The following is an 18,941-nucleotide window of genomic DNA, read 5'->3' on the forward strand; positions in this document are numbered from 1 at the left end:
CATAGAGTAACCATATGACACAGCCATTCTACAGGAATATACCCATGAAATGAAAACATACCACCACAGAAAAGTCTATATACAAATGTTCATAGCAGCATTAAATAACAGCAAAATAGTGGAAACAACCCAAGTGCCCAATAACTGATGAATGGATAAGTAAGATGTTATAATCATACAGCAGAATAATGTTTGCCAATAAAAAGGAATGGTACATGCTATGACATAAATGACCCTTGAAAACATACTAAGTGAAAGAAGCCAGTAACTACACTATATATTACATGATTTCATTTATATCAGATGTCCAAATCAGACAAATTTATATTGAATTAGATTATAGGTTAGTAGTTAGATTAGTAGTTTCGTAGAGCTAGGGAGGCAGGTGGCCCTGGTAGGCAGCTGGTAAAGAATCCGCCTGCAATGAGGGAGACCTAGGTTCGATCCCTGGGTTGGGTAGATCCCCTGGCGGAAGGCATGGCAAGCCACTCAGTATTCTTGCCTAGAGAATGCCCATGGACAGACGAGCCTAGTGGGCTATAGTCCATGGGGTCGAAAAGAGTTGAACACAACTGAGTGACTAAGCACAGGGAGGCAGCTAGAGTGGACTTACTGTTATTAAGTGTGGGGCTTGTTTTAGAGGGAGAGGAAAACATACACAACCCTATGAAAATGTTTAGAAAAAATTGAATTTTATACTTTAAATAGGTATATTGTATGGTATGTGAATTTTATCTCAATAAAGCTGGGGGGGGGGATCCTTTGTTTTTTTCCCTAAGTTTCTTAAACTTGCCCACAAGTTTAAGCACATACTCACACACAAATATTGCCTTGTTCTGTAAGTTCCTGCTTCTTTCCTCACTAGTGCCATAGGAACCTCCCCCACCCCACTCTTATTCCACAAAATGGAAAAGGGCAGAGTAAAAGTAATGACTTCATCAGAAAGCAACTCTATTATAGCAATTACTTTGAAATCTATAACCCCTTCAACCATTAGTGGTTTAGGAAAGTTCATTTTCTGGTGGGCTCCACCATTTCCAAACTACACTCTAATTAAACATATTTAACAAAGATACACTTAGGTATACATCTGTATAAACCCTGAAAAAATGCTACAGGAAACCACTCTAACATTACCTATAAAACAACTACTTAGGCTATACCACCTCTCCCCTTTAGAAAAAAAAAAAAAAACACTAGGGCAAGGTGTTGTTATTCTCTAATAACAGAAGATGAAAAAAAGCAGACAAACCAACAATCAGCTTCAGCTTTACAAGGCTGTTTTAGAAGTAGGAAGTGTAAATATGAACTGTGTCTTTACCCTCTATAGCGTAGGATTAGTGTCAATAAAACAGGTGGTAAATGTGGGGAGGGGAGCTTCTTGGCTAAACATCACAGAACTATAACTTCTTCCAAACCCCTAAATTTATGTAAACAGATCACAGGCTGCCCTCTTCAAACCAAATCATAACCCAAGCAAATAACACAGGATTCTATTTCTGGGTCTGTTATTAACTCACTGGATAATCTTGAAACTTCAGTCTCTCTACCTTGCTCAATAACTTAACCACAATTTCCAGTCCCAAAATCAAATCATGTGGTCTAAAAAAGAATGTTTCCCCAATTTGTAGATTTACTTTCACAAAAAATCTGACAAAGGTATATGAAGCTAAATCATATTATATGTTTAAATCTTTAAAGAATATACACGAAATATGAAAAAAATTCTAAAGACCTGTTCACTCCAAAAATGTTGAACTCTTTCACTTTAAACTTCTAAAGGTATTCACTAAATAAAGACGCTCTGAGGACTGAACAGTTTTGAGGCTTTAAATTTATGCTCAGTTATATTTAGAAAACCAAGATGCCACCTCTCTGGCTCCCATATCTTTATCTCAGGCATTTGATTCATGTGCTTCGCCTGGTATAATTCAAAGCAAGAGACCCACCATACCCCTGAAACGTAAACTGAACACATCAGAACATTATGATTGTTAGAGGAAATGAGATACTGTACTACAACTGGGAAAGATGGCAAGCTATAGTCTCCACTGCTACAGCTTTTTAACAAAATAAGAATTGCCTATCTGGTCCCCAAAGCCAGTTAACAAACCACTGCCAACTTTTAAGAATCGTTTCTATCCTATTCCTGGAAATCCTGATTCAAGAGTCTAGGGTGAAACCTAGGGAATCTATTAATTACAAGTATCACGTGATTCTGGTTGCACAGCTTAATTCAGGAACTACTGCTTTATGACTGGGATAGCAGAAAGGTTTCCTATCACTTGCCAATTATGTTCAATAGGTAGTAGTTGCCTGAAGTGCTACACTGAGAAGAGAAGGTCATGTCTGAAAAAAACAAGAAATTAGTAGTTCGCCGTGGACATGGTGATTGGGAAGTGACAACATGCAAACCATGTATCTGCCGTCTGTGACTCAGATCACTGACTGAATGGGCTTTTTTAAAGGAGGCTTTTGGGTAAGAGATCCAGAATTGGATTATTTACTTTTAACTGGCAGAAGCTCTCTCTGGGAAGGTAGTAGGCAGTAAGAGCAGGCCCACCAACGTTATGTGCCAGAACTCTTCAAAAGTAATTATAAAGCTTTCCAATATTATACAAAGACTTTTGCTCTCAAAATGTCTATAATCTTGCTTGAGAAATGAAAAATTCTACATGACAATATAAACTTGGTCTTTAAAAAAAAAAAAAAGGTATTTGTGCTTTGAGGAGTTTCACTTTAGGTAAAGGTGAGAATTAGTGGAGCACTGACTGCCAGGCCTGAAACAGTATAGTTTAGATTGAATCAAGAGACAAAAATCAGCTGTGGGTTTCTGATCAGGACATGACTGAAGTAATGTCCACTAGCAGCACTTACCAGGAAAATAAATGGGAGGTGATATAATCAAGGCATGCTCCATGTAAAGGCAAATAATCTCTTTCCTATTGTTTCTGTATGTACCTGTCTCTGCCACTGGATTGCAGGCCTCCTAGTAGGCCAGGGACACGTCAAATTAACCATTCTACCTGCCATAATGCTGAGCACGTATTTTGTACATAATAGTCTAAAATGTTTACTAAATTGCTATAAATGAAGGAAAATTCTTACAGCTATTTCCAAAGTAATAGTAACAGAACTTGGTACAGAAACATGAAAATCCAAAGAAGTAGACAGGATGAAATTATGCCAAAAAGAAAGGGGGGAACTCAGGTTAAAAGAGACAACAGTAACAACTAAATGTAACGTGTAGACCTTGTCTGAATCTTGACTCAATTAAAAACTGTAAAAAGACACAATCAAGGATATTTTTTACTATGAACTGACACAGGACAACGCTAATAGGAAATACAGTTAATTTTGTTAGCTACAATAATAGCATATGGTTATGTAAGAAAATGTCTATATTTTTTAGACATGCATACTAAGCTTTGTAGGGGTGAAAAGACAATGTCTACAGTTTTCTTTAAAATACTCAAGCAAAAGAGAAAAAGGAAAAAAGGCAGTTGAGGCAAATATGGCATACAGCTTAATAATTATTAAATCTGTAATAGGTATAGAGGGATTCATTACATTTTATCTAGCTTTGAGTACACTCAGCAGTACAGCTGGACTTTAATGTTACTCCAGCAGCACTGTACAATCAACTCTTTTTCTTTTTTTCCTCACATTTCAGGAAGCTTAAGAATGACTAGTACTTCTGAGAAAACAGCCTAGACTCAATCAGAAAAAAAAAGGGGGGGATGGCATTCATTTGTTAGCTCTACTAATAGGAAATCTCTCTGAATTGACTCAAAGAACTTCTTGTAAATTAATATGAGGACTGGGTATGAGCCAAGACAGTGACTCAGCTGCTAAAAAGAAAATACAATCTTAGGGTTCATTAGAAGAACAGTATCGAGATCAAGGAGGGAGCAGTCCCATTCACTCTTCACCGGTTAGTTGACAACTGGAGTATTGTGTTCTGTTTTGAGTACCACATTTTAAGAACACTTACAAGCTAGAAAGTTTGCAGGGAGGGATATCAGACTGGCAAGGAGTTTAGAAGCCAAATGTAGAATGACTGAAGAAAATGGGTGTTTTTAGCTTGGGGGGAGTGTGGGGAACACTTTCCAGCCTTCCATGTCAGCTCTAACATAGAGACCCCAGTATAATATTTTCCAGAGGGTTTTAAAAATTGTTAACAGGCATTCCATAATCAAGAAAGTCTGAGTCAAATACTTTTCTAAGGGACTTACCAAAGTATTCTATATCCTAGAGCGCTTTATGACTCAAGAAATTCTGTATTTCCCAAATGTAACCATTCATTCAACAAATATTTACTGAGCCCCTATTACCCGCCAACACTTCTCCAGGCACTGAGAATACAATAATGAACGTTTTCAATATCCTTGAGAACAGTTTGTGAAACAGCCAGGCAGAGCCTTCTTGCTACTTCTCTAACTTGCATTGTTCCGCCTCACCTCTAGATTTCTGATTATGTGCTCACAGTAGACTACCCTCTCACTATCTTATTTCAAACATTATTGTTTCCAAGAAGCTTTCCAGGTCATAAGCAAAACCATTCTCTTCAACAAAACCCTGACTCTTTCTCTACATCAGTTCTTTGAGAAGAGACTATGCCTCTTAACTACCTTTGGATCTCTCACAATGCCCGGAACTATGTCTTGAATGTGTAGGTGCTGAAAAAATATTTGCTGAATGAATAATCACATTCAAATATGTAAAGAGTTATCTTGTTAAAGAAGGCAAACTAGGTCTCCAATGTTGCACAGAAAAGGAAAAGGAAAAAAGAGATGAAGTTAGAAGCAAATTTTGCCCCAATTAGAGCTAGTAACAAACAAGCTACCTTACAGCTACAGTGACTACAGGTATTCTAAGAGTAGGTGAATGACTGTATCAAGCATTTTAGTGGGATATCTCACTGGCGTGAATAAAGGACTAACTCAAGATGTATGTCTATATGGATATCTATATTAGACAAAAGGTAACTTTTGATACAACATTAAATTCTTAAAATTAAGCTCAAATATGAAATATCCTTTCATTAGTACAGCTGATCCAAATAATGTGAGGTTTAACCTGAATATAACTTACAGCTGCCCCTCCATATGTGCAGTTCCTCTGCATCTCTGAACTCAAACCATGGACCATGTAGTACTGCAGCAGTCACTATTGAAAAGTATTCATGTACAAGTGGACCTGTGTAGTTCAAACCCTTATTGTTCAAGGATCACCAGTAGAGAGAATAAAAGAGAAAAAAAAAAAAAAGACACTGTATCCATTCAGGAAGAATCAACACAAGGTCTCTTAATTATGCTCCCAAAGCAGAACAGATACAAACACGTAGGTCATCCACCTCTGCAAGCAAAGCTCCTTAGATAAGGAAATTCTTTAGGTCAATGATTTTCAGTATTTTGCAGTAAGAAAAAATAATTATGAAGCCATCAGCTTCTCTTAAAGTCATCTAACCAAACCACTAAAAGAATTAAGTTCTTCAAAGAAATAAGCTAGTCATGCAGCCTTTTTAGTTAAAAACTAGAAAACAGAAAAAAAACAGATGTCTCCATATGCCTAGGAGATCGCTCTGATGTCTCTCCCAAACCAAAAGTGGTCATCTTTGCCGGCAGGGACCCTATCAGTTACTTGTGTCCCCAGCTTTTAGTACAGTACCCAGGACATACTAGACGCTGAATAAATGAGCAAACAAATGAGAAAAACTGAGTCCAATGTTGCTGGATGAAAACAAGTACTTTATAAAGTATCACTAACAGTTTTGTTTTTCTTACTAGAAATCTGCAAAGGAAATGAAAGCTAATGAGTAGATTCTTAAATCTAGTTTTTCACTTTATAAAAGTGCTATTTTTATATCATTTATTTATATGTAAATCCAAGTTCTTGGTTGCTTGGGACTAAAATTAATTTATTGATCAGCAGAGCTAAATGACAAATTTCTAATGCAAAGAAAAACCCAAAACATTTAATACACCCACAACTTGACCTATAAAAGTATAATCAAATAATTTATAAAACTGATTTATTAATATAACTGACAAAAAAAAATACTTTTATAATACCACCAAGTGCTTAAACTATTCTTCAAAAGTGCCATGCTTCACATTTTTCAAATTCTCATTTGAACCATAAAAATCAGGTTGTTTTTAGTTAAAAACTAGAAAACAGAAGATTATAAAAATGATTATCTGCTCATGGTAGAGAACTTAGAAAATATAAACAGGTTCAAAGGAGAAAATAAAGACTACCTAATGTAAAAATACTTTCTTTCCCAGTCTTTTTTTCTATGGAGTTAAAAATTCTTTATATACTGTAACTCTCCCTACCCACTGCACAAGAGAAAACAGATTCACACTATGGCAGTAACCCAAGTATCCTGGGTAGAATCATGTTCCAGGTACAATTTCTCAATCTCTAAATTATACAGATGTATACTTTCATAAAAATAAGACCAAATCTGCTATTTAGTAATCCTTTTATGTTTCCCTTCTGATTCCATCTCCTACTTACCTTCAGAATTCACAAAGAATGCAAGATGAAGTAAAAATATATCCAACTACTGGAAAAGGATCCAAATTTAACAAAGGAAAACACTGCTCCCAACAGTTTTTGTCCCTCAGTCTGACATCATCACAAGTTCTACTCCAAGTAGCCCAGGTCCTTTGATGTTCTTAAACTTGAATTTCTACCTTAAAAATCCAAGTATGTTCTTCATAAAAATCTTGTCAGCTTTCTACTGCAGAGTACAAGACTAGAGACAGAATGCAGGATCCAGGCCACTGTCTCTGCTCTATATAACTGAGTAACACTATGTCAGTCTCAGCGTGTCTCATTTTCTCTATTTGTCAAAAGAACTATTAGTTGCCTTACCTACATCACAGGACTGAGGAAGGCTCCAAAATCTAACAGATCAGAGAAAAAGCTTTTCATAAAGTATTATTCACATTAAGGTGGATATCTTTCCAACACACACATGCCCTATAACAAACATAAAACCTGACCTGCCCTGATGCACACAGATGCCACTCTGACAGTGATTCCTATCTATGTACATACATATGAGACAATACCATCAACAGCCCCTTACACAGGGTAGACAGGTAAAGCATGTCACAAATTTACAGACCCAATCACATATATCGTTTTCCTGCCATGACAGTCTGCTCCATCTTCGTTCAGAAAAGTCAACCTGCTCAGGACTGCAGCATACTTGACTGCCATGTCTCTAATTTCCCAAAGTTGTACAGCCAAGCCACAGAAACATTTTAGTTCCCATATACACACCAGCCAAAATCTAGGATCTCACTGCACCCCACTCCCAATCCTATCTCTCTATACGCAAACAGAATTTGAAATTGTTATTATGGAGTTCTAGCAGTCTTCCTCCACTCATCCGTTCTCTCACAAATCTATGTTCCACAGTAAGGCCAGGTCTCAGCCTTAGGAAAAAGCCAATTCCAACTTCTGAAATCTTTAATAAGGTCACATTGGCACCACATTTTACCAATCAATCAGAAGATCAATCTTATATCCTTGACACCACTATACACCTCTGGGCAGGACTCTGTTTAGTAGAATTCATTTACAGGTTTCAGCTTTGTACTCCAGGTAAAAACTTCATCTAAAACCCAGTTTACTGGGTAAAGTCTCCTTCAGACACACAGTCATCCTAGGATCATCAGTCAATTCTTCAATAGAATCCACAACATACATATTATTCGAAAATAATGAAAAAATAGCCAATGCTATAGCTTAAATATTTGTGTCGCCCACAAAATTTCTATGTTGAAATCCTAACCCCTAAACATGATATTAGGAGGTGGGGTCTTTGGGAGGTGGCTAGGTCATGAAGGCAGAGCCTCCATAAATAGGATTAGCCTCTTATAAGAGAGGCTCCAGGAGGGATCCCTTGCCCTTTCCACACAGCATGAAAGCATCAGTTATGACCCAGGAAGGAGATCCTCACCAGAAGGCACTTGGTCTTAGACTTTTCAGTTTCCAGAACAGTGAGCAATCAATTTCTGTTGTTTATAAGTTACCCAGTCTGTGGCATTATGTAACAGCAGCCCAAACAAAGACAGTCAATATATCAGATTTCTACAGACTCTCTCTAAAAACTTCCACCCAAGGACTTTCTCCATCTCCAAAATTATTAGCATTCAATTCAAAAGAGTTTTCTAGGACTATGTTCTAAGCAATAGTGTCTCTTACTGCATCCCGTAACAGACTTCTTTACCTGGGAAAGTCAGACTAGGGCAATGTTAATGTAGGTCTGATTATACCAAAATGAAGTCACTTAGATTACAGTAAAATTTTGAGAGCAACCAGAGTAGTTTCATAATTGTTGGAAACTAAACTTGACAGTGCCAGAGTTCTTACTGAATACGGTCCTAATTATCTTATATAAAATTCGTATCTCCCCTATATTTTCTCTTGTTACAGTACTAGACACCATATATGAGTCTCATTTGCTCTCCATTTCAGTTGTTTTTTCTCAATTCTATAGAAAATAATCACTTTGAAAAACACTGCATTCTCAGGTTATCAGCTGACATGCCAAGTAAAACAGCAGCCAAAGGTACCTAACTAAAAAGATTACTTAAAATAAGTAGAATTCCATTGTTATAAATACATCTGGTTCCAAATAACAAAGCTATTTCCATATCCCAGCAGATGGCCCACAGTAATAATGCCTTGCTGATCTGGTTAAAACAAATTCTATTAAATCCAAAATCCTGTATAGCAGATGCCTCTTCCAATTTCAGTATAAGTCAATCTCTTTAACCAAAATATTAAGCTTTGGTTCTTGTTATTCGTGCACTAAAATCCATTTATGCCAATTAAGATAGTCAAAATTTTTGACAGTTACTATAAAATGCCTCCGTGGTGTTTCCTGAGTTTTGGGGTGGAGGAGGCAAAGAATACCTCCATTAAGGACTGAAAGGCTAACTGTTCAAAATGAAAAAGATTCATAGCTAAAGGAAGGCTGAGGAGAGTAGTTATAGTAAGCTTCAGCTGTCCTAAGCCAAGGTTTCTGAACAGTGGCAAAGCTAAGTGACTAACAAAGCTGACAGTGAAGAACACTGAAAATACAATTTCTGATTTAAGAGGCTATTATATTAGCAGGGATAAACAGGAAAAAAGGTACCTGGATGCCTACCAACATGTATCTCTGTACACTGAAGTGTGACTGATGTTTATTAATTTTTTTGGGGGGGGGGGGTGTTTTAAAACATTTATTTTTCTTGTCCCTGTCAAACTGGCTGTTCATTCTCTTCTGTTCTTTGAAACTGTTTTTTTTTTCTTTTTTTTAACTTTATTTTACTTTACAATACTGTACTGGTTCTGCCATACATCAACATGAATCCACCACGGGTGTACATGAGTTCCCAATCCTGAACCCCCGTCCCACCTCCCTCCCCATACCATCCCTCTGGGTCATCCCAGTGCACCAGCCCCAAGCATCTTGTATCCTGCATCGAACCTAGACTGGCGATTCGTTTCTTACATGACATTATACATGTTTCAATGCCATTCTCCCAAATCATCCCACCCTCTCCCTCTCCCACAGAGTCCAAAAGTCTGTTCTATACATCTGTGTCTCTTTTGCTGTCTCCTATACAGGGTTATCGTTACCATCTTTCTAAATTCCATATATATGTGTTAGTATACTGTATTGGTGTTTTTCTTTCTGGTTTACTTCACTCTGTATAAGAGGCTCCAGTTTCATCCATCTCATTAGAACTGACTGAAATGTATTCTTTTTAATGGCTGAGTGATACTCCATTGTGTATATGTACCACAGCTTTCTTATCCATCATTCATCTGCTGATGGACATCCAGGTTGCTTCCATGTCCTGGCTATTATAAACAGTGCTGCGATGAACACTGGGGTACACGTGTCTCTTTCAATTCTGGTTTCCTTGGTGTGTATACCCAGCAGTGGGATTGCCGGGTCATAAGGCAGTTCTATTTCCAGTTTTTTAAGGAATCTCCACACTGTTCTCCATACTGACTGTACTAGTTTGCATTCCCACCAACAGGGTAAGAGGGTTCCCTTTTCTCCACACCCTCTCCAGCATTTATTGCTTGTAGACTCTTGGATCACAGCCATTCTGACTGGTGTGAAATGGTACCTCATTGTGGAAAGACCGAGACTTAAAAGAAATGTGGATAAAATGTCAACTTAACTTTCCTGTTTATTTCCCCAACCACACTCAAAATCACATCTTCATATTCTGGTCATATCCTTATTTGAAACATTACCCTCTGTTAATTCGTAACACAGTAACGGCACACTGCAGTGATTAAGAGTCACTGAGTCCTGCAGGGGTTTAAATCCTGGCTGTTTCCATTCCCAGCTACATATCCTTAGCCAATTTACCTACCTCTGTACCTATATCATCTGTAAAATTTTGGTAATAATAAGATCTACCTTCCAGAGTTGTTGTGAGGAATATATGAATAATAAATATAGTCAGAACACTTTGGAGCCCATAGTAAAGCCTCAGAAAATGTTAGCTATTATCACTACCTCTATCATCATCATCATCACATTAATCCCCGGTAAAGTTCTGAAAGAAAGGCAGAAATATGAAATGACTTATCTAAATCACAAGTGACAAAATGCAATAAGAAAAATCTCATTTTAAATCCTGAAGTTTAACATTAAGTTACTCATTCCCTAAGCAACGGGATTTTCCAACCTAATTCTCCAGTAATTCACATGAGGCTCCTTTAAGTTAGAAGAGCAGCAGTGGAAATAGCAACAGACATGCACTAAGATGATCTAATTGCTCCATCACTGACTTCATCTTGGGCAAGTCACTTAATCTAAACTTCAAATTGCTCACCTTAAAAAACACTCTGCCTACCTCACAGGGCTGTTGCCTGATACACAGATAACACATGAGAAAACGTATGTAAGCCAAAAACACACTAAATGAATGTTCACGAGCCATATCCCCAGCGCCTAGCAGAATGCATAGCAGAGGTTACAATCGAAAAGAAAGCCATAAGCAGGATGCAGTTGACAGGGTGAGGATTACAATGATAAAAGAGTAAGAAACTCAAATGTCCATCAACTGCTAAGTAGAGAAATAAAAGGCGGCAGAGTCAGAAGATTAATTGTGCTGATGCTTAGTCATGCTCAACTCTTTGCAACCCCGTGGACTGCAGCCCCCCAGGCTCCTCTGTCCATGGGATTTACAGGCAAGAATCCTGGATTGGGTTACTATTTCCTCCTCCAGGGGATCTTCCTGACCCAGAGATTGAACCCACATCACCTGCACTGGCAGGTAGATTCTCTACCACTGCACCACCTGTGAACCCCCATACAATAGAATATTTAACAATAAAAAGGAATGAGACATTGACACAATACAAAAATGGATAACCCTTGAAACACTACGCTAAGTAAAAAAAGTCAGACACAAAAGACCATGAGTTGTATGATTCCAAGTACATTAGCACTTGCTTAGGACTGGGGAATGAAAGGGAAATGGACAGTAACAGCCAATGGACACAGACTTTCTCTTTTGAGATGATGTCTGTGATGACGGCTGCACAATTTGGTGAATAAAATAAAAGCCACTGAACTGTACACTTCAAATGGGTGAACTGTATAGTATGTGAATGTCAATAAAACTTTTTAAAAAAGAAAAATAAGTTTGAGAGAACCTTTCAAGTATAAAATCAGTGGCTTAAGAGCACAAGGTTGTTTCTTTTTTTAAAGAAAAAAAGTGAGTTTTCTAATATTTGAGCAGCTCTGACATGTGGACAAGAATGAGACTGAAGGAAACATTAGGAGAAATACTAAGAATTACCACACCAGACCATAACATCTCTACAACACCTTCTGTAGAAAAAAAGATATGGAATCTCTTATCCTTCCTTTCAAAATTCTCAGGTTACAAATCACCTCCTGGTCCCAGTTCAATAGTCTTTTCATAACGATCATTGTTTCTGAACTTTAAGTCTGCATTTGAAATTAAAAGACGCTTACTCCTTGGAAGAAACGTTATGACCAACCTAGATAGTATATTCAAAAGCAGAGATTGCCAAGAAAGGTCCGTCTAGTCATGGCTATGGTTTTTCCAGTGGTCATGTATGGATGTGAGAGCTGGACTGTGAAGAAAGCTGAGCACCGAAAAATTGATGCTTTTCAACTGTGCTGTCGGAGAAGACTCTTGAGAGTCCCTTGGACTGCAAGGAGATCCAACCAGTCCATTCTAAAGATCAGCCCTGGGATTTCTTTGGAAGGACTGATGCTAAAGCTGAAACTCCAGTACTTTGGCCACCTCATGTGAAGAGTTGACTCACTGGAAAAGACTCAGATGCTGGAAGGGATTGGGGGCAGGAGGAAAAGGGGACGACAGAGGATGAGACGGCTGGATGGCATCACTGACTCGATGGACTTGAGTTTGAGTGAACTCCGGGAGTTGGTGATGGACAGGAGGCCTGGAGTGCTGCAATTCATGGGGTCGCAAAGAGTTGGACACGACTGAGCAACTGGACTGAACTGAACCATATTACCCTTCCTATCCTTGGCTTCTGTGGCACTGAAGTACTTTCTGGTTCTTCTCAGAAATGCTTTATCTATTAGCCTATAATGTCACCCACAGTTCCAAACCTCAAAGCTCTTTCGCCATCATACTACTAACCTTCCAACACTCATCTACTCATGTTTTTTTTTTTTTTTAACTACCAAATACAGCCCTGCTTAATATACAATCTACATTTCATATCATCTTACAGTGATACACTACAGGATTCAAATCTTGATTATCTTTGCTAAGGTTGGAAAGCGGTGATATGGCTCAACCAAAATAATTCCTATACATTTTTTCTTTTGAGCAGATCTGTTTTTCTAATTGTTTTGCTTAGACTAATACTAAACTAGTCTACCCTTCCAGAGTCAAACCAGCAAGCAGAAAAGACCATCAGGAGTTGCAGGAGGCTAATCTTTTATTGAAAAATTGACTGTATACAATCTAAGTGTTGACCATTACCCACCCTGGCTCATTTATCTTTATAGTGACACTTTCCTAATTTCCTCATCATTATCAGCCGTTCTCCCAAAATTCTAGCCTTTAATCTTTTAATGTTTAATTTGCCCTCTTCCCTTGACACACATCCAGATATCACTAAGTTCAAATTAATTTTTACTCAAACATACACTCTCATATATTCTATACATTGTTTCACAGGACAGTATAATTTAAAGACTAAATGCATAAGCTCAAAGGTAGAACTGCCTAGATTCAAATTCTGGCTCTGCTGCTTACTCTCTATGGGATTTAGGGCAAATTACTAAACCTTTCTGTAACTCAGTTTCTTCATAGTGATAACAACACCTTATTATAAAGATTTTAGGAGTTAAATACATGTATATAGTTTAAAACACTGTACCTGGCATTCAGTACTCTATAAATGCTAGTTACTGTTTTATTCCAAACATCACCATTTTATCTCAGACCCTCATCAGCTTATTCCTAAAATTTTTCAAGAGCCTTCTAGTCAGTCTCCCTCCTCCAGAATGCTCAACTAATTATGAAAATCTTCCTCAGGAATAATATGCTTCATCTTACTCCCAATCTTTAGAACCCACGGTAGTACCCCACCAAATTAAACTATATATCCTTAATAAGGTCCTCCATCAATACCTACTCTACCAAGCCTAAACTCATTTATTATTATAATTCACCAATAAGATGCTCTATGCCAATCAAGTTGCTTGATATCTTCTGTACTGATACACTGTCAGTGTATGTCTTGGTAAATACCCCTTCACTCTCCTGGAATACATCTCTTGCCTTTTGAAAATTTCAATTTCTCCAAATCTCACTTTATACCTTTGATTTTGGCTGCACTGTTATCCCAACTAGGAGCTTGATGATGTATGGAATTCTGAATAATGCATGTTATACGTTCTTTCCCCAACAAAAGTGAGAGCAGACCGCATATTTTATTTCCTGTGTCTCTTCATACATAGCACATAGACTACTTCACATATAGCACAGTATTTTGCAGAAGTACACAAATACTGACTTAATAAATATGCCTCAGAATGTATCAGAACACTCTTCATCTTCCACTGCCCCACCCATACTTAGCATAGTGAGGGCAGATAGAATCTGTCTTTAAGTATTTTCATTTTACATACACAGAAGGAGACTATACTAACAATTGTACCAGTTTTTTTAAAAAAAGAGAGAGAATCATCGAAATCACCCGACCTCATCCAAAAACATACCTAATAAAAGCATGAGGAAGCCCTCATATCTTCAGCAACACAAAACCAAAAACAAGATTCATCTTAACTTCAAGAAACACAAAAAGAAAACCGAAACCTAAAAAAAAAAAAAAAATTAAAAATTCAATCAAATCTCTAGATGCTACCCAAACATAAAAATGAAGAGGTGCTCACTGCTCCTCTGTAAGTATCTGCTTCTAGCCTAGGAGAAATAAAAGGCTTCCTTCACTGCTACTGTGGCCTGTTCCCTGTTAAGGGAGCAATCTGTGGCCATAAAAGAGCAAAACATAGGAAGATGGAAACCTTAACCTGGAAGAGACATTAAGGAAAAGAAATTACTCAAAACACACGTTTCAAAAACCAAAGAGTACAATGATACTCAATAGCAAGAGAGGGAAAGTGAAATAAAAAAGCACCCACGAAATGAGTGACTCACTGAAACTTATCTAGTGCTGCCTTGCAAGAGTTATGCATATAACATATCCATGACATGCACGCCTGTTTCACTGGCAAACAAAACAGAAAGAAAAAATAAATGTCAGAAAAAGACAAGGCAGATGCCCCATCAATCTGTAACGCCCTGGTCAATCCAACTCAGCTCATTCAGGAATCCAACCAGGAACAAGAGAGACGTGGACTGCACAATACAGAAAAGAAAAATCTTTGCCAACCATACACAAAAAAGTACAACGGATAAGTGAAAACTATACACCTCAATGCATCAGCATCTAGAGCTTATTCTTCTGTTTAGGATTAAACTGTAGAGAAAAGAACAAGAGCAGCTCAAGGAAGAGGGGAAAATGTCAATGAAACTAAGTCCCTGACTGGTCTCAATCTCAGAGAGTACAAGTCTTGCTTCTTCCAGCTGACCAGCCGTCGGCCTCGGCACAGCAAATTGACCCTAACACCTTCCACGCCACCCGGAGGAAATCACAGAGGAAAAAACCAGCCCGCTTTAACCTCCCTCCTCACCAGCTGCAAACTGGAGGGGGGTTGGGGGGTGGGGGAGACACCCTACCACGTGGGCAGGATGCAACACACACAGGACAGCAACACGTCCGCATGGAACTGCTGCCTCTGCCCAATGCCGACAGAGGACGGCGACAGGATGGGTGGGAACATAGGCCCCCCGCACGGGCCTCCCCACCCCGAAGGGCACCCCCGACGCGCGAGATGCTGGCCGCCTCGCCCGCCAAAAAGCACCCCGGAGCTTGAAGGGAAGAAGCTGCATCGCGCTGGGGAAGGGGGACTAGCCCAGGCCAGGGTCAGGTCACGGAGAGAAGACGGAGGGCACTGTCCTCGGACTCGACGCCCCCGGGAATCCCGTCTAGCTCCCTCGGGCCCCGCCTGGGGGAGGGGCAGGAGGCGCGGAGCCGCCGCTTCCCTGCTGAGGGGCAGCAGCAGCTGAGAAGCGCCGCGGGGGAGGGAGGAACCCAGCCCTAGCCGCTTGCCGGGCCTCAGCCTGGGCCCAGGCCCCCTGCCCCGCCCGCCGCCCGCCGCCCGCCCCGCGACGCGGCCTCAGCTGAGAGAACGGAGAGGGCGTCTCGCGGAGGGCAGCCCCTGCCTCCGTCCCGGGAGATGCCCCGGCCCCGCCTCCTCGCCCGCCGCCCCAGCCCTACCGCCCCGGCGGCGGGCGCTCACCTCAGGCTGCGCAGGCCGGGACGGCCCGGCCGAGCCCCCGGCCGCTGTGTGCGTCTCCGCCCCCCGGGAAACGTCCCAACGGCGCCTGGTGCGAGCCGCTGAGGCCCGGAGCAGCGCCGAGAGCGGCGGCGGCAGCGGGACCAGCCAACATCCGGGGCCGCGCACCCGGAACTACTTCCCGACCAGCTCCCCCGCCCCCGCCTCCCGCGACGTCGCTGCGCCACCGGTACGGCGTCGGCGGCGTCACTGCCCCTCTGCGGTCACTGCCGCGGTTATGCGCGCGAGATCCTTCCGCTGGGGCAAATAGTACCCTGGGACTCCGAGAGAGGCCCCGCTTCGGTGAAGCGGGTGTCAGGCAGCCGCAGACAGCTCCGAGCGACTTGTTGAGGCGGGGAGTAGCGGGTTCTCTGTCCCTCAGAGTGGCGGCCAGGGAGTGAAGGCAGTGGGGGCGGCCCTTTAGTTGAGGACCAGAGGAACCTCCGCCTTGAACCCTCCCCAGGGACTCCGGGACCCTGTGTCCCGGGGGAAGGGCGCCTTGTGACTTTCCCCCAAGCTCCCTTCACCTCACCGTAGCAACAGGTACCTTAGCCTCTCCGGGACACCGGTCACCGCGGCTTCTACGGCCCCAGCAAAGGCACCTTGGACCTTGAGGACACCTCTTCTTCCAGAACGCCACACGTCCCGGGTTCTAGACCCATCTCTCTGCTGGGGCCTCTCCTGTGCCTCGCCTTGGTTTCCTTCTCTTGAAAACAAAGGAGATGAAACACTAAAGGCCCTTCTGATTGTTAAGCAGCTGCTCAGGTTATGGTCCTTGCTATCAACAGGTGGAGCATTTAGAAGAGTAGTTGGGCGTCTTGTGAACTTTGGAATGTACTTCTACGTCAGTCTTTCTCTAAAGTATCTGCCCTGTAATTTCACGTTTAATTACATTCAGACATCTTATTATTTGCTATTGCTTCCTTCGCGTTAGTCACATAGAGCACCAAGTATGCTTTTGAACTCGCAGTAAGTGTTCAATATTTGGAAACTCAGATAACTTAGATGAATACTAGGTTGGTTGGATGAGATGAAAAGGAGAGGCCTGGGTGAATTGACCTTGGGAACATCTTTTGACGGACGTAGTCTTGTGGTAATCAGATAAAGACTGCAGGTAAAGAGCTGAGTACCCAATAACTTCAGCAAACATTGAACACCTGCCATTTACCAAGCAGTACTAGGCCCTGAGGATTCAAATTACTCCTATATGCCTTTTATACCTAAGATTCCAGCAAGATTCTGAAGATTAAAAGATTCACTCATCCATCCAACAAATATTTGCTGATCAGGTTGTCAGACCTCATTTTAGTGTTTGGGTTGGATCAGTGACTAGAAGCAGGAAGAGGGTGGGAATACCGTTCCATCTTGGAGCTATCATCTTAAGTATAGAAAGATGATCAACACAAGAAAAGAATTTGGTATGACAGAAGGTGTTTAGTGCTGTGGAGGGGAAAAAAAATAGACCAGGGTAAGAGGTATCAGAGAAGGCAATGGCACCCCACTCCAGTACTCTTGCCTGGAAAAGTCCATGGATGGAGGAGCCTGATAGGCTGCAGTCCATGGGGTCATGAGTCGGACACGACTGAGTGACTTCACTTTCACCTTTCACTTTTATGCACTGGAGAAGGACATGGCAACCCACTCCAGTGTTCTTGCCTAGAGAATCCCGGGGACAGGGGAGCCTGGTGGGCTGCCGTCTATGGGCTCCCACAGAGTCGGACACAACTGAAGTGACTTAGCAGCAGCAGCAGCAAGAGGTTTGAGTAAGAGGTATGAAAAAATCTGGAGGAGGAAGAAAAGTGGGATTTTTTTTTTTTTAACATCAACCATTTCTTCATCAATAATTAGTTCATTTACTTCAACTGGACCATGTTAGGTGCAGGGGGCTTCAGTGAACAATAGGCCAGGGTTCTGCCACTGGTAGAGACCAGACACCAGGTGCTTTCACTTGCCCTCTCATTCAGTGTTTTCACCAAGTCCGTCAGTTAGAACTCCTGTGTTCATCTTTACAGCTGATGAAGCTGAGAACTGGGACTCAAACTCAGTATCTTCTGAGTCCAGCTCCCTTTTCAGCTTCAATTCAGTTGAGAACTCATATTTTCCTATTTCATGCCTCACCTCTTTCATCAAGAAGACTGATACATGAATACAGATGAATGACATTAGATCTGTGTTGGGGCAAAAGGGAGGGAGATAAAATATTTAGAGGAAAAGAGGGGGGACATCAAAAAATCTAGACATGTAGAACAAAAAAAAGGGGTAGCAAAGAAGACTTCAGTTCAGTCGCTCGTCGTGTCCGACTCTTTGTGACCCCATGGACTGCAGCACCCCAGGCCTCCCTGTCCATCACCAACTCCCAGAGTTTACCCAAACTCATGTCCATTGAGTCAGTGATGCCATCCAACCATCTCATCCTCTGTCTTCCCCTTCTGCCTTCAATCTTTCCCAGCATCAGGGTCTTTTCAAATGAGTCAGATCTTCGCATCAGATGGCCAAAGTACTGGCGTCTCAGTTTCAACATCAGTCCTTCCAATGAATATTCAGGACTGATTTGCTTTAGGATGGACTGGTTGAATCTCCTTGCAGTTCAAGGGACTCTCAAGAATCTTCTCCAACACCGCAGTTCAAAAGCATCAATCCTTCAGCACTCAGCTTTCTTTATAGTCCTTTATAGTTTCTTTAAGAAGATTTAGTGGAAGAAAAATAAAGGTAGATTCATAATAGCTTATTCCAATTCCAGTTTTACAGAATGAGGTTTTAAATAGAACTATCAGGGAGAACCCAACTCATAAGGTGACTTTAATGAGAAACTTGAAAGAGGTTAGGGAGTGAGTCATGTAAAAAAGTGTCCCAGGCAGAAAGAACAGCTAGGGGAAAGGCCCTGAAGTGAAAGTATTTGTGGAAATGTTAGAGATAGTGGAGGCCAGGACAACTGGAACCAGGTAAGCAAATGAAAGAGGAATGGGAGATAAGGTCAGAGAGTGGAGTCTTGTCGGCC

The 18,941-nt window shown here is 40.9% G+C and overlaps 1 protein-coding gene across 3 annotated transcripts in view; it reads right to left on the reverse strand.

Annotated features, from left to right (window-relative positions):
• The window catches only part of FOXJ3 (forkhead box J3), a 149,400-nt gene extending 132,621 nt beyond the window's left edge, over positions 1 to 16,779 (reverse strand). The window contains exon 1 of one of the 3 annotated variants that reach the window (XM_069588265.1): positions 16,491 to 16,779. The gene's annotated coding sequence lies outside the window, so the exon portion shown is untranslated. Of the gene's footprint in view, positions 1 to 15,907; positions 16,133 to 16,490 lie in introns of those variants that run through there. The other 2 variants (XM_069588264.1, XM_069588280.1) reach the window with 2 other exon arrangements.
• Positions 16,780 to 18,941: the final 2,162 nt, after the last annotated feature.

Source organism: Ovis canadensis, chromosome 1 (assembly GCF_042477335.2).
Source record: "Ovis canadensis isolate MfBH-ARS-UI-01 breed Bighorn chromosome 1, ARS-UI_OviCan_v2, whole genome shotgun sequence".
NCBI lineage: Eukaryota > Metazoa > Chordata > Mammalia > Artiodactyla > Bovidae > Ovis > Ovis canadensis.